Raw genomic sequence first — 22,673 nt, 5'->3', positions numbered from 1 at the left:
TGATCTCCTCTGTCATTGGGAAAAGTGGTGAGGCAGTCCAGCAGGGCTCCACCGGTGGTGATGTCATGGCAGGTCGGCTCAGCTTCTCCCTCATCGGATTCTTAGGTCCTGTGGTGACTTTTGAAGTTCCAGTCCCCAAAGTCCTGCTTTTATGCATCAAACCCCCATTCACTCAGCCTAGCTGTCACTCAAACATGCTAAGTGGTGAGCCGGCCGGCTCACCACTTGGGCCAATCAGGACGGAGTATGACTTGCGTTGCCTAGGCAACTCAGTCCAGGGTGCCTAAATTCCCCTCCACCCCTCCTAAGTACCCCAGACACAGTGGCACCACTTTGGAGGGCTTCTGTGGAGAAGCCCACCAAAAAGTGGAACAAAGGGCTCGACTTGGGTTGGAGTCACAGAAGAGAACACAAACGCCATTTTAGAATCAAGTTTTGGCAAAAAATACCAACCGGAGAATTAATATTAATTAAATAAACCGGCGGTATGTTCGAGGCTACCGTAAATAATTGAATAAAGATAGTAGCCTAAAACAATGGGAAATCCCATGGGAAAATATTTGCGGTTGAATATAAAAAGTAGTATCCACTGCCACCAGCCAAAACTCGATCAGGGGGGACAGAGACGTGCCCCCTCGACTAACAGACCCCGGGGAAATTGAGTTGCCCCAGCCAGTACGTCCACAATATGATGGTTTGTACTGGTTCTGTTCAGAATTTAAGACTAGTAAAGTCAATGGTGACTTTACATGCCCTGGGAGACAGTAGTCAGTCCCAGGGTATGGAGTCTATACTGGGGGGTCACTATGACACCCCTGTGTCACTGCACTGAGGGTGCTGTGTAACACACATCACAAAAACACATGAAGCCCTATGGGGTAAAAGACCCCATAGCCCATTAAACACATCTAGATTCAAAGAAACACACTCAAATCATGCCCAAGAGTGAGGGTAAACGAGTCTCACTCTTGGCAGGAGAAAAAAATAAACCCCAAAAATCCAGCAAAGCTGCTGGGGGACTCACTAGGTTAGGAAATTCAGCCTAAACAGAGAACTCTCCCTAACAACAGTGAACGAAACATCACTGGACACGTGCCTACGACTGGCAAAAGAATCAATAAGGACAGGAGACGGGAAGAATTTTCTTATGGCAACAACGCACTGCACAGGGGCAGCCCAAGATCTGCTACAAGGCCTGATTGGAATATGCTGCGAGCTGTCCATCTCGCCTAAAGGAATAATACTAAAAGAACATAGCGTTACCCTACCCACGACGCATGAAGGCCATCAAGGCATAATCAAAAAACGCAAGCCTTCCTGAAATCAAGAGTATGGGCGCAGAACATGCATCAATAAATTCTGACAATAGCGGGGTCATGCACAGCGTGCCAGTCCTCCCAATGTCAAGGACCATTATCGCCAATTGCAAATCCCCCACGCATCCAGCTGAGATGGGACTCGATAAGCATAGATTTCTGTTCCATTGCCAACAAAACTTATCCAGTAGTAGTGGTTAATGATAATGATGTGTTATTTATAAAACACCTTAATCCAAAGCGCTTTACAGAGCACATATTTACATACAATATCACCCAACCGAAATTGGTACTCATTTATCGACCTCGGAAGGATGAAAGGCTGAGTTGGCCTTGCCGGGATTCGAACCTGCGACCTGCAGATCACACTCAGATCGCAGCAGCGAGCGCTCCACCAATGAGTTTAGCAGATAAAGGGAGGTTAAGGCTGTAAAATCCACTGACGTGACGTCAGTAATAGCAGTGCTAGAAAAGATGTTTGCCATACATTGACTTCCTAACAAAATTAAAAGTGGGGAGAGAACTGCGCGGATTCCTCAACAACCTAAACATACACCACCACAGCATTACCCCATGCTGGCCCCAAGCCAATCAGGACGCTAGAGATTTATGGCCTTGCTAAACGAAGTCCCATCGCTGCCGCAAGTATACTGGTTCCTCCGAACATATTGGCAAACACTGTACTCGTTGAACCAAGTGATCCCGGCAGCTCTCATGCTCAAGGTTCCCGAGACAGGTGGGGCTCCCAATATACCCTAACTGGGTAGTCCCGGACATAGATCACGAGCAAGTAGAGCACTCCGGGCAAACCAGAAACGAGAAGGAGAGCCTGACAAGCAGAGCCCTACCCAGTAACCTTACACAGGCGACACAGTGCTGGTGAAAAAATTGATAATTGCCAAAGAAGATGGAACTGTCATATAAATCACAGCCATGGACCATAACTGAAAACAAACAAGGAATGGGGACAGCAACTCGAGACCACGAAACAGTGACCAGAAATGCCTCACACTTTCCATAGGTGCCACGCCTCATGAGGAAAGAAACCCCCATGGTGACCCCCGAGACGACAGCCTGCAGAAACGAACCCCTGGAAGAGAGGGGAACAGACACAATGACAGATAGCAGAGGCACCGCTGCTGATTCACCCCCCCATAAGTCCGAGTCAAGAAGACCGAGTCATCCCTGATGAGCCTCGAGGCGCCCACAGGGAGAACAAGTCGAGATACTCGCAGTGGTAATGGACACAACTGTCGAAGAAACAGAAGGGGTTTGTCCTCTACAGCGTATATCTATGAACTGTAAGCTGAGCACTGAGTTGTTATGGTTTAATTGTATGTAAGTTGGGGAGGGTTGTGGGGTAGTGAAGGAGATGTGTGAGTGTCATGAAGTCAGGCGTGTTGCAGTGGAGTGAATTAAAGAGGCAGAGACCCATGCGAACAGGTCAGCGCCAGTTACCACCTCTGTCTGTGTGCGTGTCTATTATTCAGCGTGCCCGTCCTAGCCAGGCATCGGACCCATGCTGCATCACAATGCTAACTACTATTGTTCTCCATTTTTCTCGAGGAGCAACTTCAGTTTACAGCAATTCGTGTTTAGCTTTGGCTGAATCTATTGCATTAGAGCACAGCTAGGGAGAAATGGCACATAAGCAGGAACCGAAGCTTGTAGCTGTTGTTTGGTTATTTACTCACCCATTGAGTGCCCATGCCCATGCTAATCCTTTTTAAATTTTCCCAGCCCCAATAACAAGGAAAAACGTATATCATTTCTAGGAATGGCTGAATACTACGCCAAGTATTTTCCTGAATTGGCTGATAAAACCTCCCACATGAGAAAACATGTGAAGAAAGTAGTGAGGTATCAGTGGGATGATAAGTGTGAAAATACATTTCTGGAAATCAAAGTAGCCCTAAGCATTGCACCCACCTTGAAGAGTTTTGACCCTCACAAGAAAAGTATCCTCACAATCGATGCAAGCAATCTTGGTCTGGGGGCAGTATTGACTCAGATAAATGAAGGGAAAGAGTATCCCATTGCGTTTGTATCCAGGGTTTTAAGGGAGGCAGAACATAATTATTCTAAGATAGAAAAAGAGCTACTAGCAATTAAGTGGGCAATTGCGTTCTGCACCTTTTCTTTCAGTTATAAGATTTGTGGTGAGGTCAGATCACAAACCGTTTAGAGAAATTATGATGACAAAGGGTTTAGACAAAAAGTCTTCAAGAATACGTAAGTGGGTTGTGAGTATGCAAGATTACAACTGGGAAATAGAATACGTACCTGGAGTGAGGAACAAAGCAGCGGTTGCCTGTCACGGCTGACCAATGTTGTTGACGGGGATGATGATGAGAGTGAAGAGGATCAAATTTTAAGTGTTAACCAAAGATTGTGTCAGAGAGAGAATGGGAAGAAGCTATGTTGGCAGATGAGGTACTCAAGAATGTCAAGGAAAATCTGGAATGTGGTATTAAAAGTAGTGAAATTAGGAAAGGGATCATGCCAGAAGCAGTTAGACATGTTTTTGATGAATTGCTAATAAACAAAGGCATGATTTTGATAGGAGATAAAATGTTTCCACCCATACATGTAAGAAAGAAAATTCTAGAGATAGCACATGAGGGACACCAAGAAATTATAAAAATGTCAACAATGCCTTGTAACTTGCCCAGGTCGCGTAAATGATAAATTCTACCCAATAATGTAAGCCTGTGTATGGATAGAAAACCAATACAAAGGTATCTATTGTTTGGAAGACTGGACCCAAACGCGTGCAGCAGGCGTCCTAGAACTGGAAAGGAAAGGCAAATTAGCAACAACCCTTTCTTTAGATAAGAACAAAAACAATTCTGGTATAAATACAACCAACCTCAATAGACACAGTTAGCAATGTATAACACCAGACTGGCAGGTAATACCAGACAAAATCAACAGGCCATTAGGGAGGTTTGAAGCATCTGTAACAGAGAGAGTAATATAGATAGAAGAAGGTCGTGTTTGAGCAGAGCAAAAAAAAAATTAGGTTATATATCCAGAATGATCCTTACCGTGAGCTGAGATGGAGCAGCTATGAAATATACAACAGCAGTTGGAAGATGTTTCAAGTAAGTACTGGAAGTACTAATATGGAACAGGGCTATTCCCGATGGCACGAGAATGCCTAGAGACCTACCCACCCTTCAAGGTACACAGAAAGTCTTTAGTCCGTACCGGGGTGATGTAGAGAAGAGAGTGCCTTCCAGCCTTACTAAGTAGCGTATGCAGCTAGTAGGACCCAATCGATACGGCAGTCCGTAAAACAATCCGGGTCGGTAACAGGAGGAGCAGTTCAGAGTGCGAAAGCAGAAGGCGAAAGCAATCCTTAATGATGTCCGCATCGGCAACTTGATATCAGGTATAATCCACAGGGAGCATGAAAGACAGTCCGTATGGCGCTCCGGGTCGGTAACAGGAGAAAGCAAACATGTAACAGGTAGGTACAAGACAGGAGAGAGGTCGAGGTAAAGTGAAGCAAAGTTCCTCAGTTTTTAGATATAAAACAAAACTCCAAGGAATATCGTAACAGGCACGAAGAGACAGAGTCCATGAAACAAGCCAAGAATCAGTAAACCAGGAAGCATACAATATCGGACACACAAAACGTAGCGCACTTCAATCGAAAATCAGAAGCACTGATTACTCGTCAAGGAGGAGCTAAAGAACCTAAAGTCACATGACATAACGTGCGCTTGACGTTGAAAGGACCAAATGCCTACGCCCCAATCTCCATGGCGACCACCAGTGCATAGAAAATGGTGTGTGTTTTCTAACAGGCGTAAATGTTGGATAAGGACTACGAAAATGCAGTGGACCGTCTTTTGATCGGTTGTAACAAGGCAGTAAGCGTGAATGTGTGCATGGTTTGGGTAGTCTGGAAAGCGTACACCGGGGGGAATGAGATGGAAGAGTGGAAACACCATCTGGATTCTTAACAAAAAACCAAACAACTCATAAAACAAGATTACTGGTGGCCCGGAATGGACTTGCAGGTAAAGAGATTGTTACAATTGTGAAGATTCCGCAAAGGGTTGTATCACAAGAGTCAAACCCATGACAGTAATGTCTATTCTGTCTCTACCTTTGGAACGTGTAGGTTTAGACTTTGTGGGACCTGTAAGGAGTCAAGGGACATTGGAATTTTGTATTGTAATAATAGATATGCTATCTAGATGGGTGGAGATTGCCTGGGTACAGAATGGCTGTTCTAAAGATATTATTAATTTTTTTGAAGACATTTTTAAGAGAGAGGATTATCCCATGACCATTATAACAGATAACGCAGTTCACCTTGTGCCTGAAGAAATCGAGACATTTCTTTAAAGAAATGGCATAGAGCATAAAACCAGCTCAATTTACCACCCAAAGACAAACAGAATTGTTGAGAGATTCAATAGAGTCATCAAGAATATCATCAATGGTGCCATTTCAGAAAATGGATATTGGAGGAAGGCAGCGTAGAACACAGTAGTAGCACATAGGTTTACACTGAATGCCACTACAGGAGTTTCTCCCTTTGAAGTGTTGAGGTGATGAAACCCCAATACCAGAGTTTGCCTATCCTGTTTGGGCAGAGCATGCCAGAAAGACATTAACTGTAATATGGTCAAGGAGAATATTATCAAGAATCAAGTAAATAATAAAATTCGCTTTGATATTAAAAAAGCAGCAAAAAAATGCAGTGTTAAGGAAGGTGACTGGGAACAGATAAAACGTTCACGCAGAGGTGTGGTGTTGATTGGTCTGAGCCTATGGAAGTTCTGGAAAAGTTTCACGGAGTAGTTAGAGTCTCAGATGGCAGAGTGTGGAACATTAACAGAATATGTGTGAATGGTGAACATAATAGCACAAGCACCACAGGACAGAACATTGACAGGAAGAGAAGTTGTCTAATGGGAAGGAAAGGAAAGGTAGAGAGGGCAGTTCTTTAGCTTGCGCCAAATGTGTCTGTAGTAGACCTTCATACTTGAAAGACTATGTGAGTTAGATAGAAGATGGACCTCATAGCAGATGGTTTATATAATCATCAGGGGCTGTCTATATGTTAATAGCAATGTTTTTCCATTGGAGTGTTTAATCAATCATCACTAAGATGAATACTGTTAATCACCAACTGAGGTTCACTTTTCAGTGTGTTCGGCCTTACACATTACTAGATAAGGACATATGTACCAAATGTACTCTGTGACTGTTGACAGAATTGAGATGCCTTGGTCTTCTTTGCTTCCACCAATATCAAACCAGTGGTTATATAATGTTTTACATGTCTTGTTAAATTTTGTATTATTCTAATGTAAGAAAGGGAGATATGTAATATTTCATGCTATACACATTACATTCCATGCTGAGGTAAACATGGAATGTGGAATGTGGAGTATGGAACACAATGAGAAAAATGCAGGGGAAAAAGGCAGTTAAGAGGTTGGCCTGATGCGCCGGTGGGCGTATGAATAAAACTCCAATAAACACCTTACCTCCAACGTGTATCTTGGATTATTTCACTGTGGCATTTTTTCTGAGGCACACTGAAGCACAATCACAGTGTGATTTGAGTGTGCAGGCTATTTTCACCAGCTCCTTTTCAGTGGATCCCGCAGCATTACGGCAGCAGGTCACTGCCTTACGAACCTGCGTGACTTCATGAGCAATTGTCATAATGCATTGTCTCCTTTGGCAGTGCGCGTGTCCTTGCTCACATATTTGTTCATGTTTTCCTTAAAGGAACAAGGTTCTTGAGTAAGACTGATCACACAGGTGTGCTAGAGCATGTACCGCCCACTTTCACATACATGATTAATATCTGCATTTTTCTGTGTCCATAGTATTTGAGATGAGAATCTGGGGGACAGATTTCATATTCATACAATTTCTGCCACCAGTGTAACCCTCCCGCTTGAAGTAACCCCGGGTCAATGTCTTGGATGCTCTTGTACATTGGTGCATCATCCTTCTCGGCCTATGCCATTTCACCCCTGTCTACAGCGCGTTGATCTGTATCCTCCTTCTTCTTCCTGGGCTGTCATTGCTTCATCACCAGGACAAAATAAAACATATAATAGGGTGTTTTAATTGGGGAATGCCTTGCGTTTAAATAACTGCATTAGGCACCAGAGACAATTTGATGGCAAATGCCACATGACAATACATAGAACTAGATGTTCCTCTTAAAACTTGTAGACTTCATGCCAGGTACACCTCATCCATCATGGGTAACATCAACGCGACCAAGACTGGCAGGATCCATTGTTTTTCAGAACATTCACTTCTGGTTAAGTAGGCTCCAGCTTCAATGAAGCTCCCTTGAGGAGGGGTGAGACATGTGTAGACTGTCTTTCTTTAGAGACAATGGGGGCCAGCTGGATAATTTCAACGACAATCCATTACGTGATTCTTGTGGGTGCTGTCTGGCGTCAAAATATGTGTCTCTCACTCTCTTGCAATAGATCGGTTCTGTTGTTCTCAAATAGACAATGGTTTGCATTGTAGGAGACATCCGGTTCACCTTCATTCGTATGTTTTCCGATACAGCATTCCTAAATGACGTGGCAGCAAGTAATGACTGTGCACGAAACAATAGGTCACAATGTACTATTACCTCACGTACCACCATCTCCATCGCTTGTTCCGAGAAACATGCGCTTCTTCCTCTTCAAATTCACTTCATATTCTGCAGACATTTGCTGGGTCCTTGCAGGGTACTGCTTGTGCAGTCAACCATTACCTGTTCAGTGATGCCATTGGTAAAGGGAAAGCACACTGCAGCACACCGTTTCTTGGGACAGCCCTCCCCAAACTTTAACAAACTTTCTTCTTCCAGGCTACCTGACTAAATTGCCCTCAGTGAACCACAATTGTACTCAACAATGTTGTCGGCAATTGCCGCCACATTCACAGTCAATTCTTGTGCATGACTTGAAGTCGCCTCCACATCTCACCTCCTGTTCCTTCCACTCTAGCTCTGTTTCTGCACACTGCCTTTATTTAAAGAAAATGGAGGAGAGCTGGAACATTTCTGCAAATAGTTACTATGACCAGAGTCACACAGTTTGATAGTTCCCATGAGCTCTCAGCCTCTCAGGCACAGCACAGACTTTCTATGAATATGCGGCCACCTCCATCGAAATCGCCTAATACCAAATGGAAATCTGCAGCCATACTTCTGGAACACTGAGGGCCTGATTCTGACCTTGTGCTAATGATAGCGTGAAAAGCCGGCATTCTCCCCTCCAGTTCCCGACACCGCCATTCTGGAGAGTTGCTTCCCAGCAGCAGATGCTAAAATCTCTCGTAGTCGGGGAATCATTTACTCCAGTGGCATTGCGAGCATTTCCCTAATCTGCCATTTTTCTAATTTAAGAACACTTTCTTAAACTTTCATTGAACTAGAAAAGTGGTGCTGTAGTCTAAGAAGCGCTATATTTATAATGAGAAAAAGTGTGCAGTGGAGTTTAACGGCACCTCCCAAGGTACCATTAATGAACACCTCGTTAGGCTGGTGCCAAAAGAGTCTTCTGGCTTTAGAAAACAGTCCCTGCTGGAGACTAACACATGAAGTGGTCGGCAAGGAGGTTGCTATGCCGTCAATCACGGCTTTCAAGGAGTGTTGGACTTGAATTATTACTGCCACTCTCAGATCAGCTCAGAATCCTTTGCATCATGGTAAAGTGTCTTGCTGCGGAGACACGGCACTTTTCTTATTTTACATGCCCCTCTGAATCGGACCCTGAGGGGCCCATTCTGAGTGCATGATAAAAAGAGTGTGAAACTACAAAAGTCTCCCCCACAGTTTCCAGCACCACCATTCTGAAGTATTGGAGGGGAGATATTGTGTTTTCCGGCAGAAAAAGTTGCTAAAATCTCTCATTGTGTGGGAAACATGTCCTCCAGTGACATAGTGAGCATTTCCTAAAAGACTGCCACTTTTCCAATTTAAGAACATTTTCTTACATTTTCATTAAACTAGAAAAGTGGTGCTGCAGTCTAAGAAATGCTTAATTTATAAAGGGAACAAGAAAGCAGTAGAGTTTAACAGTACCTCACAGGTGCCGCAGTTTAACTCCTTTTCTTGATGTGCTAAACTAGTGCTGGGCGGAGAATCCCCTTCACGAGGCTGCCCTGCATTCCTGATGATTGCTAGGGCGGTTGTCGAGCCATAAATCAGGCACATGCAAAAGCTGAGGCTTTCATGTCTCTACACCACAATATTTCATGATCAGAAGGTGGTGTTTGTAAGAAAAGTGTACCTTCTTCATTAAAGAACACTTCCCTACGTTTGTATGCACCTCAGAATAGACCCCGGACTCAAACTGCATCTCAGTCAGAGCCCCACTTGTTCTTTTTGGGGGTTTCAAGTTGAACTGATGATTGTAAGAATGGTATCATATATCAGTGTAAATAATAGTTTGAATGGAAATGACTGTGCACATTAGGTTTGGATGTTTTCCTTTGTAAGGTATTATTCTTTTAAATTATATATATTGCAAGTCATTACATAATTGCCCAAACTACTTGAATGCACACCATGAAAATACACAACACATTTTTCAATCTGTGGTACTTAATACATGTATTCTAGTCTACACCTTGTTATGATGTGAATGTTGAGTTATAAGTTTGCTGTAAAGTAGGCACTAATCTGTATAAATTGTTGTCCCTTGCAGAACTATATAGCATGAATGCTTATTACTCTTATGTCCCATTCCCTTTCCTCCATACTTATGGGAGTCCATCCTATGAGGACACAAACGTTAATTTCTCCATAAAGAAATGTAGCTTGTACGCTAGGCTGCAGAGCATGGGCCTGTCTAGCCCCACTGACTACTCTCAAGGGCAACACCTGTCAATCCTTTTTTTCTGCACTGGCGAGACTGGAGGCTTTCACAGCATACACATTTTTTTATAGTGCCTACTTATTCAGCCAACTTTTTTTTCGATTCATTCACCTTCCGGCAACACCTGTACAGTTTTTATGATGAGCGTTATTGCTTTTTCCACCTGCGCCTCATGCCGGAGGCATTTTGAGGCAGCGGACACCCACGTGTGTTGCTTAGAGTGTTTCGTCCCCAACCATCAGTAGGTGGCCAGTCTTCCTTCTTTGCCCTTTCTCTTTAGACTCTTCGACAAAGACTTGCACGTAGGAGAGAGGTGTTCCACGTGTCTCCTCCCAGTGAGATTAAAGAATTTGCATCCTCCCAGTGATTGAGGCAGGTAAGTTGGGCAAGCGGGAGAGACGCTCGTCCTGCTGCAGATAGCCACCGTGCTGCCGAAGTCTGCTCAAACACCATTCTAGCTTCTATCGTAGTCCGCTCCACTGCCACCTCAGCTGTTACTGGTGCATTCACGAAGGTCCTTTCAGGGACTGTGACCAGAGCAATCACTGAGGCCTTCCAGGCTTCTACCAGTGGTGACACTCAGGACCCTCAAATTCTATTACCGGGTCTTCCAGAACTGATGTGATGCCCCAGCATCATAAGCCTACCAGAGCCAAAGATCCAGAGGGTCTTTGACCTTCCGGAGACTCCTCTGAGGGCTTAGCTACTGGGGTAAACCCTGAGGGCCTACAAGGGTCTCATAGAAACAAGAGAAAAACTCCTTTAACATCAGTGTGAGGAGTGGCAGAGGGTATTCCTGAGATATCTTCACCAGATTCTGTGGTGACTTCATTGACTCATCAAATTCTGCTCCTGCCAACAGTAATGGAGAGCCCATTTGTAATCATCCAATGGTCTCCAATTACTACTTGGTCAACTACTTGCCCTGTGCCATCATCCTCCCTCAGGTTTGGGGATCCTCCCCCAGTCAGACAACCAACCTGGTACTTGGCAGCTGCCTCTACCGACACTTGGGCACCAACAGTCTCTACATCTTCTGCCTCATCTGAGGATAGATTATTCAAAACATTTCAAAGGATCATGCGCTCAGACCCTATGAGGACTTATTTTAAAAATGTAGTAAAGTAAGTTATTCTGCAACCAATCTCTGCTCCAGCACATATTACTCAATCGGTCTTGTCCAGTGACACAGTTTCTGTTACTCCTGTGTTGGACATAACTATGTTTGCTAGCATGGACACTCTTCAAGACACCATTCTGCTAGCTTCTGACTCCGCTAAATCTCTCTTGCGCACACTCAGGTGGACACCAATGCAGAGGAGCACAATGAGAGGGAAGAGGAAATCTCCTTGTCTGCAAGAGCTTTCCATAACAGGATGGTGGGAGGTCAAGACTTCGTGAGTTTTCCTCTTCCGGAAAAATTGGACGGGGAACCCAGCATTTTATCAGGAGTTCTCTCAATCAACAAATCTGACAATACAGGAATTCCCTTACAGTAAGGTGTGCTAGCTGTAACCAAAAATATTTGGTAAACCCACATTCTGTGCCTTTCTATCAGCAAGAAAATAGAGGCTAGTTACACAGAGCTTTATGGAGAAACACCGGCCTCTCAGCAATACCACAGACTCAGTTTTCAGTGGTTGCCTCTGCTACAATGTTTGCCAAAACACCACAGATTACATTTTTTGGCACGCAGATTAGAGATGATAATCTGCCTGAGACATAGGGCAAAAAGGTTTATACTAATACATCTCTTCATTTGAGACAGGCCCACTCTGATGCCTTCCTGTCAGCCGCTAACCATAGATTATTGTTGGAAATTGCTGATTACCAGGAATACCTTCCACAAGGCAGAATACCGGCATTCAGGTCTGGTTTAGCTGAAGCGGAATTGATTTCTCAAAACATGAGGGAATCTGCAGTCCACCACTTTGATACCGCTGCTAGAGTTGTCAGTATTGTAGTAGATCAGAGGTGAACAGCGTGCGCCAGAGATAAACACTTTCACAAAGATGCTCAGGACAAAGTCTTAGACCTTCCATCGAGGCCACCAACTTATTCCATTCTTCCACAGATGAGTTGTTGAATAAGAAAGAAACTTCTACCATAACTGCAAAGTCTATCACAGTGCTCAACAGACCTCCTCAGAAGTCTTTTGAAGCACTCGGGCAAGGTCGATCTGATTTAGAAAACAAGCACTTTGGTGGTTTTGTGGATACCATGAAAGAAAGGGCAGACAGCCAGATAGCTCCCCCAGTTCTCAGAGAAGAATGGAGCAGAGAACTTCAAATAAGGGATTTTCCCCCACCCACTCCAATACTGCCTCATCAGACACTAAAAAACAATAAGATAGTCAGCCGGATCCACTCCTCCCCAGTAGGTATCTCAGACATCCTTCTGACCTGGTCTACCATTTGTCAAGATTCATGGACCCTCTTGCTAGTCTCCAGGGGGTACTGGTTACCCATCCCCTCCTCTTATTCAGCTCGATTCAGCCACTCTTTTTGAAGAGATCTCCCACGTTTTGGACATCAGAACGATAGAGGCAGACCTACCTACTCCCCCCAGAGAGAGTGAGGGAAAGCGAGACAGAGAGTGAGAGAGAGATAAAGAGAGAGAGGGAGAGAGCAGGGCTTTTACTCTTGCCTCTTCACCGTTCCAAAGAAAAACCAGGGGTGCCTGAAAACGGTTTCGGATTTGTCCTCCCTAAACCTTTTCCTCCCACTAGCGAAATTCAAGATGGTCATGCCAGGTCATAATAATAATATCTAATTTTATATCGCCCAACAAGCCCGAAGGCATCTGAGCGCTGAGATAACAGATAACATTATTATCCCACAGAGTAGTATTGAGTGGTACTCAATTTATCAACCTCCGGCAGAGGAAAGGTTGAGTTGGCCCTGCCGTGATTCGAAGCTGCATCAGCAGGATCCACACAGATGTCAGAAGCGGGCACTTCATCTTCTTCTGCATGGCAGAGAGGAGGAAACCCCGATTTGTCATAGGCCTCCACTGGCTCCGGAGAGTCATTGCTGCCACCACAGATTCTTGAACTGTTTGCAGATGTGTCACCCCACCTTCTTCTCCAAGCACCCAATAGACTTCAGCATTTTGTGGATCAGTTCCACAATCTGTGCATCTCGCTGCTCCTGCACTTCATGCATGTGTTGCACTCCTGCAGTCTGTCCAAAACCTCCCAATTTTGGAAATAATGGAGTCTGCTACTGGCAGCACGCTGACCTATGCCCCTGCAGATGCTATTGTTGAGTCATTAGTTGGGTTGCCTACACCAACAGACCCCAACATCACCTCTTTCATCGTGATCTGTGATGTGAGAGAGGTCTAACTTAAGATGCTGATAAGGATGATCTGTGGGGAGTACTACACCCCTAGATAGTTCTGGGCATCTGTGTCTGCTTCCTCTTCCACAACCCTCCCCACTGGCACCGCCTAATTAGTGTGCACAAGGTTGATCATATCGTGAGGCACTGGAAATTGAGATGGCCATGTAGGTGTTACGAACACAGTGGGGCCGGGTAGGACGCCAATGGGAGGTAGCTTCAATAAGGGAGCCAACTGTATCATACCTTAGGCCACCTTCCATGTTTGGTGTTGCAGGGGTGAGGACAGAAGCTGGTAGAGAGAGTCAGTGTGGTGATGGTGGTGTGGTTGTAGCTGGCAGTGTGGTGTTTACAGATAATAAGGTGTTGATGGGAACTGCAGTGGAGATACCAGCGGTGGTGATAGCAGTGCAGCTTCTACTTGGAAATCTTATAGTTCATGTGTCAATGCTGTCCTGGATGTGCTCCTGATCCCGCAGACATCATCCCCTGGCCTTAGTGGTCTCACTGCCTGCCTATCAGCATCAATATTACTTTCCATATCATTCAATTTAGCTTTCTTTTTATAATCATTTCGTAATTCGGTTCAGCAATGCATATGTCCTTGTCAAGACCAAGCAGCGCTACATATGACAGAGAGGAGTGTTTGAGGACAGCAATAAACCCATTAATATCATCCTTTTTCCATATTTAGGCCCAGCAATTTCAACAAGCAATTTGAATTTAGATTGGTCTGCATGAGTTTAGCATAAAGGAAAACTCTACGAACCTACCACATAGACAATAGTGACATCTGGCCATATTCCAATTTTAGGGCCTCCACCGGCACGGCTTTAGGGTTTTTTATAACTAATCGTAATATCCTAGCTTCTAGGCCGTTGAGCCATTTTACTTGCTCTAAGGGCGAGTAGTGCTCACTCTTATATCCTCCTAGTTCCTCTCTCCACTTCTCTCTTTCAACCTTCTATTGTTTCGACTCTCCTGCTTCCTGGCTTAACATCCCATCCCAACTCCAACCCCTCCTACAGACGTCTGATTCTATAGCTCTTCTTCTTTTCTTTCACTTTTTCTCTCTCTTTCGGTCTCTCTCTCTCTACCTCTATCTCTGTTGTTCATTCTCTCTGTTCTGCCTCACTCCTCTAATGTCAAGCTTCGCCTTGCTCTCCTTACTTTTTAGTAGAGCATGGGCACTTCTCACTCTATGTGGGGTATTGTGACCTCTTCCCTGTAGACTCTCCAGGTGCCTGGTCCATCTATCCTCTACCAATGCCCCTGGACCTACCACTGGAACAGCTTTGTAAGGCCAATCTGCACTCTGGCTTACCCTCCCCGAGGAAACAGAGCCTCTTTTATACTGCTCGGATGAGCTATCCGCCCCTTGATGGGCTGCAGCAGTCAGGGAGTTCCCCGCAGTGATCTGATTGAGAGTGGTGCTCTGTTGTCTAGAACTCTGCTCAGGGAGTTTCAAGGTGGTGTTTCCAGCGAGACTGTAAGGACAATAAATGTTTTGTTTATGCAGACGCTGCTGCTGAACTGAGATGGGGACATTTCTTACTGTGCTGGTGTGGCTCAGTGAGGGCAAAATATATAGTTTGTGCATTATTAGGGGAGTCTGGTGCATTCGCCTTCCCCCATCTGATGTCTGGTGCACCTTTTCTTTGTTGACTGGGGAGTATGGCCAAGGGTTCCATTGAAAGTGACAGCATGGATCCATGTTGTATTTGGTGGTTATGAGGAGGACTGACTCCCTTCCTAGTGAAAGCATGGGATGTTCTGCCCCCTCGTCATGGTGTACCTTACAACCTGTTCCCCGGCACCAGAAGTGGGGGTTTCTTTGAAATCAAAAGGGACAATCTTTGTTGGATATTGGTGTTGTGGGGGAAGGACTCTCCTACCATCTGTCTAGACGGAGACTGGCAGATCTTCCCGTTTACCGCCTCTGATGGTTGCATTACATAGCAAGTAACTCTTCCGTGCCCCCAGAGTCTCCTAGTCCTCCCCAATTGGTTTGTCTAATCTGACTGCATTACCGAGGACTCAGACAGAAATCATGTATGACCTGTAGATCACAAGGTTCAAAAGAGCTTGGGATAATGGTAAGTTGATATGGTACACTCTACACTTCATTCTACTTTTTACACAATGAAGATTGCTTTTCAGGTGCCCCATCAGGTAAATCATCTGTTACGGGGATTGTGTATTCTCGCCCGCCCTTCCAACCACCTGATTGACTGAGCACCCTTGCCTGGGTGCAAATTCAGCATATCACATGGCATTGTGAGCCTTGTAGCCTTTCCTTTAATTATTGTGTTTGCAACTACATGTCCCTCAATGCAATGGCTCAACATGCGTCACAAAGTTTGGTGAGACAAGTGCTTTCTGCCTAGTGCTCATTTGGATACGACTGTGGTATGTGTCTTTAGATTCCATGTGGTTATAACCCCACTTTGCTCTACTATTTAACTGTGCTAGCTAGTGTGCATGACTCAGGAATGTATCCACGAGCTCCCGCTTCTCCATGCTCTCCATGCTGGCCATGTCCATGTCACACGTTGCCATCTCCTTGCAGGTCCGAAGGTCAAGACGTGGAACACTGCGCTCTGCCGTGCCATATAATCACACCAAGATCCCTGACATGCTATTTGGGGTCATTCCTCCAATTCTTGATCTCATCAGTGGAATGGGTGTGACTGGAGACAGTCACAACTTTGTCCTACATAGCTCCTCAGAACTAGGAGGGCTTTTGGGAAGGGGGATCCTTTGGGTCATGAGGGGGCCAATCAGCCGGAGTGCCCCGTCCATAACTTGCTCTACTAAAATTAATTTGTGCTGATGGCTATCCCCACCAGCACTTAACCCGTAACATCCTGATTTTCGTTGTCTACCCAATCTGGTTGTAGGGCTGCAGAAAAGAGAAGAGAATATTGCAACCATTTTCATGCGGTAAGGATATTTCTAGATGCGGTAACAGTCTTTTCCCATTACTGTATGTAGATTTTGCAAAGTCATCCCGTGTGGAAATTACTGTTAACACTGGTCAGCAGTAAAGACCTAATCCCGCGGGGACACTCGGCTCCCTCCATGCAGAAACAGTATTTAATGCATGCAAACTTTTTCTCTGAAAATCAGCCAAATTTATAATGAAGCCTGAAATGCTGGATTATTTCATTATGTCCAATCCAGAACTGTCAGTAATACCCTCTGACATTCTAGCTAACATATGAGATGATACTTGCAAAGGAAAGACATGCTCACTGTACTTGCTTGGTGACTCAAGAGATGCCTACACCCCAACACTATGCAACCTGGTGGTGGGTTGCTGGTGGTGGGTTCTCCCCCGACCCTTCACTCTGGGTGTCTTCTTTCTGGCCTTCTTCCCTGGGTTCCAGTCCGGTGCTGGCTGCCAAGGTGAGGAACTTGGGGGTAATATTTTCGGCCTCACTTTCGATGGAACCCAAAGTTGCCACTGTTGGTAAAGCAGAGCACTTCGATCTTAGAATTTTGAGGAAGGTTCTGCCATTGTTACCGTTTCATCTGCACTCTCCAGTAGGGCGACGTGCGTGCTTAGTCGACTCGATTACTGTAATTCTCTCTATCTATCTCAGCAGCTCCAACGTCTACAAAATATGGCTGCTCGGGTCGCCACCGGCTCCCCCTATGGTGCACATATATCCCCGGTGTTGCGTTCACTACACTGGCTGCCAGTTGCCCAGCATATTGTTTTTAAAGCCCTATGCTTGGTCCATTGCGCCTTGCATGCTCAAGGTGCCGAATATCTGTGTGAAAAGTTCTCCTGCTACTCTCCCACACGTTCCTTGCATTCGGCGACAACCGGCCTTCTTGTTGTTCCTCTGTTTCGACGCTGCCGTATTGGTGGCCGTGCCTTTTCTATTTCTGCAGCTCTGCTCTGGAATGGTCTTCCCTTGTCTTTGAAAAATTTGGTAAACTACCTTGGTTTTAGAAAGGCCTTGAAAACCTACCTGTTTTAGTAGTTGACCATAGGCTGGTCTGCCCTCTCTGCTCCGCCAGCGCCATGATGCCCATGGGTGAACATGCGCTTAATAAATCTCCCTAACAAAACATAACAACCTCCTACCCGTCAGGCTCGCTGCCACGTGCCGACAGTACACAAAAGAACTCAAGACCCATCTCTTCAGGTAGTCTCTCCTCCTCAACACCTAGGCCATCACGTCGCTCCTCACACCACCTGACTCGCTAGACACTGTCTGCCCCACTCCTCCCCGCCACCCGGTACAGCCGTACCCCTCCTCTGTCCCCCTATGTATCCTACCCCCAAAGTGCTCTGTTATGTATCTGTATTGGTGTATACCCCTGTAAAGTGCTCCGTAATGATTCTGTATTGGTGTATACCCCTGTAAAGTGCTCCGTAATGAATCTGTATTGGTGTATACCCCTGTAAAGTGCTCCGTAATGAATCTGTATTGGTGTATACCCCTGTAAAGTGCTCTGTAATGATTCTGTATTGGTGTATACCCCTGTAAAGTGCTCCGTAATGATTCTGTATTGGTGTATACCCCTGTAAAGTGCTCCGTAATGATTCTGTATTGGTGTATACCCCTGTAAAGTGCTCCGTAATGATTCTGTATTGGTGTATACGCCTGTAAAGTGCTCCGTAATGATTCTGTATTGGTGTATACCCCTGTAAAGTGCTCCGTAATTATTCTGTATTGGTGTATACCCCTGTAAAGTGCTCCGTAATGATTCTGTATTGGTGTATACCCCTGTAAAGTGCTCCGTAATGAATCTGTATTGGTGTATACCTCTGTAAAGCGCTCTGTTCCTTCTCGAAACTAGGTCCCGTCTCAATAAATACCATAATAACAATAATAATAATAATTCATGCAATCCCAATGATGTTGGTGAAATGACACTGAAGTCATTTCTTTCACTGTCCTGCTGTGTTTATGCTAGGGTGCCAAGAGATTTGCCTTCATTTCTGCAGCCACCCTCTCATCCTCTCCTCTTCTCCAGCAACCAAACTGCGTTTCTTAAGTAAGGTACAGAGCATGCAGTGAGAGAATGCATACTCACTCTGTCCCTGATTCTTTAAACACACGTTGATAGGCCTCACTCTCTCTGAATTTCTGACCTCATGATGAGGGCCTTTTCCTTGGGTGATGCCAGCGGCAGACCGGCCTACAGGGAACTTTGGAGATTTCCCAGTGGACCGCTACACCAGGGGCCTCTTTAATGTTTGTCTGCACCTTTAACCCGCTCTCCCAGTCACTACATCCATATCCTTCCATCTTTCTGCATCCTACAAATCCCTTTGAAGCAAATCATTTGTTATAATGCTTCCAGCCTATTATTCCACGCTGTAACAAATGTATTACGTAAGATTATTGTTATCCTTGACTACATCTTAATCTCTATGTCTGGGCAAATGGGATTTCAATGTTCAATACACTCTTTGGAACCATCTTTCTCAATGTCCCTGGGCGAAGAACCCCCAGGCTCATTTGTGGTCGTTTGACTTGCTCTCTACATTCGCTTGCACAGAGAAATGTGGGGCCACGTGAAAAAAACATTTTTACAGCCACTTTTGGGTCCTGTGTCACCCTTGGGTGGTGTGGGGTTAAACGCTCAGATCACCCTCCCCTCATCCAGCCAAGAATGCAAACAGAGTCTAAAAAACACGCCTCAGATTAGCCAGGAAAATGAAAACATGTTTCCAAGAGTGACACAATCAAGAGTTGGCAACTCATTTCATGATATTCCTGTTATGAAATCACAGACTATGTAAAAACGTATCCACGGCGCCAAAAATGATGAAAAGTGTTTAATGACATGCCTGGAACACTTTGGGTACAGAGTGAAAATATATTCATCAGAATTAAACACAATTTTATAATGTGCTGATGGGTGTTTTAGGGCCTCATTACACGGTAGGCGGTAAGGGTTTACCGGTACCGGTATTTTACCGGTACCAGTAAACCCTTACCGCCTTACTACGTTGTCCCTTTGCGGGTTGGGGAATTTAACGCCTGCTTTGTGCAGGCGTTAAAAACCAACCCGCAAAGGGACCACGGAGCTAATTAGCACCTTCCCCATTCCCATTATGCCCTATGGGGCAAAAATGGGAATGGGGAAGGGCAATGGGGGAAGGGGGAATTACCGCCCCACCAACCTTGGAATAGGGCGGTAATTCCCCTTTCCACCAAGGCGGTGCCGGTATTTTACTGGCATGGACCAAGGTGCTAATAGCACCTTGGTCCACCGCCATCCGTGTAATGAGGCCCTTAGGCTTCTATTGCTATGCTGAAATTGCGATCCTGAACTATCCAAACTATTCAGCTGTTAATGATTTCGTTGTTGTTTGAACGCCAAGGCACAGTTATATATTTTATTAAGGACCAAAGGTTTCCCATACCCAGTTAAGAGTTAATATTAGGAATTTGTAGGAAGTTGTACTACTCCACGCCACTCCACTGTGTCCACTGTGTCCAGTGTGTCCAGGGCACACATCATATCAGCACATAGTGGAAGTATTTTAAATGCCAGGTAGCCAAACTCCAGTCAATAACTACCAATTGACCGCATTCCAAGAACATGTCGGGGAAACAGCAACGCATAGGCCCCCTGTAAAGTTTGGCGGTGCAGTTTAAAAATGGTGGTAACAGGACTACCACAACTTTCACCGATCCAGCAACTTCACAGTTTCTAAATGCCTGCCTGAATCTGCCTGTGTGATAGAAGTTTCCGCCTCACAAAATCATTACCACATTTGGCAATTACCCCATGCTGTAACTACCACATCCAGTAATTACCGATCCCCATGGACCATGAAATAGGGGAATAACTGAAGGGCCTGCATGACTCTAAATCATGCACACTCTTCATGTTACCACATGCATACCACATGCGGTAACGCTATTTCCATTTGACGGTATTACCTCCTGATAATACGACAAAGCACCTAATGAGGGCTTTTGTTGTTTTTTTTTCGCTTTGCTCTATATCCTTCATCGCCAGAACACTTATATCTGAAATCCTGGAATACATCTCTTAACATTATTTTCCCAACTGCAGTATTGCGAATTCTAGCTTTCATTTTAATAAGATACACAACTCGATGAACTTGATCATCAAATGTTTCTAGCTACGGGTCCCAAACTGGGGCTAATACACTCTGTGCCCTGCGCACCAGTTGCATGTATACAGGAACTCACTAAAGTCTCATGTGGTGTGTGATTCATTTGGCCTGATGTGACTTGAGGCTGCAAAAGCATCCTGATTCACTAACAAAGAGTAAATGCCTAGGCGAAGGTCCTGGGCTGGGGTCTTGCACAAGAGAATGGACAAAGTGAGGAAAGATTGATGACACACGTATCTGAAGTTGGTACACAACAGTTGGGTAGTAAAACACTTTCTTGGACAATATTATTACAAAAAAAGTGAAAATGGATTTACTCAGGTTCCAACTCAAACCTCATTAGGCAAACTTTGCACTGGTTCAGGTGTCATTTGTAACGGCATCGGCACTGGGGCCAAAAATGTGCCCTGGTGAACATACATATATGTGTAATGCATGTTTGCACAACGTGTGGTGAGTTGACAGCACTCACCATTCTTTTGGGGGGCAAGCGGCAAGGGACTTGGTTGTCCTGGCCACTACCCGATGGGCATCCCGGAGGATGGAAGAAGTGGGATACCACAGGCTCACCATCCCCACCAAGGCGCACTATTTTACCATCGAGGTTGTTTTACACCTCAGCTCCCAACCCCGGGTATAATGTGAAAACCCCTCTGAGCACTGCTTGACCAGGTCAGCGGTCTAACCGGAACGCTTTCAAAAAGTGCTCCATGCTCATTCAAGTCTGAAAACTAGGAATGGATGTCCTCGGGAAGAATTACATTCACAAAATATAGTCAAACTATGTTCTTGAAAGAACTAGAAGACCCCACAATGGAGCAACACTGTATATGTATGCTTTTTAGTATGCAACCATGGATATTGCAATAAAGTGCCAGGCAAAAGGTAAAGTGCATCAAATATAAAGTGTCAATAGGTCACACTAGAAAAGTGCCAATGCCCAAAAAGTGCTATTGCATAGCATCATTCCTGACCATCGACCAAAGCATGAAACATAACATATAATTCATAAAACCATGGTATGACAAGTGATTGATAATAAAATATCTATTTCATCATAAGTCTACTAGCTGAGACATTCAGCCATGTGCCTTCCAACGAGCCTGCCGGTGGTAATTCATTTACAGACTATAATTAGCTAGCTTTGACATTGATCCATTGCACAGTATTGATTTGCTGTCTTCTTCAGGACAAACTGATGAAAAAAAAAAAATAATAATAATTTAACATTTATATAGCGCTACGAACCCTCAGGTATCTGAGCGCTGCTTATTACCCATGGTGTGCATTGCTTATTTATTGACCTCGGAAAGATGAAAGGCTGAGTTTGGCCCTGCCAGGATTCGACCCTGCGTCAGCAGCACAGATGTCACAGCGAGCGCTCTACTCGCTGTGCTATCCGAGCGGCGAAATTTAAAAGTGTTTGAAAATTAAGAATGTATCCTGATATACGCCTCTAAATTAATCCAAGAGGTTACGTTCTTAAGGACGCTCCTTTTCTTTAAGCCATACCTCAAATGAACAAAGAGAAAGGAAATATGCTTTTTCACAAGGTGCTGGATTAGAGCCCTAGCTGGCGACTGAGATTAAACATAAGGAAGAAAACTATAGATATCTCGCATTCAGCGTGGTGTGAACCCAACATTGATATCACTATCTGCAAACATAATGAAGCATCCTTAAACGTTCATTCACTTCATTGATCTAAAAGATCGAAATGAGTGTATATCAATTATACATTCAACACTCTCTCAAAGGAAGGAAAAGGGTGACAGGGTAATAGCTGACTGTGGGGGGCGGCAAGGTCATTAGTCCCTCTTCAAATCCACGGAGTGGGCAGACTTTATAATTCGGTATACAGTTCTTTTGCCGCGGGATTTTTCGTCGCGGGACTTTTCATTGCCGTTTTTTTATCGAAAAAAAAATCATTGTTTTTTTTGGGGGGGGGGTTAAAAATGACATACATTTTTGTGGGTGAAAGGGAATAATTTAAACTCCCCCCAAAAAAAACCCCCCAAAAAACCGATGAGTTTTT

The sequence above is a fragment of the Ambystoma mexicanum genome, chromosome 11, assembly GCF_040938575.1.
Source record: "Ambystoma mexicanum isolate Mex_15411 chromosome 11, UKY_AmexF1_1, whole genome shotgun sequence".
In the NCBI taxonomy this organism is placed as follows: Eukaryota; Metazoa; Chordata; class Amphibia; order Caudata; family Ambystomatidae; genus Ambystoma; species Ambystoma mexicanum.
The sequence above is the reverse complement of the archived record's forward strand: the minus strand, read 5'-3'. Positions refer to the sequence as shown.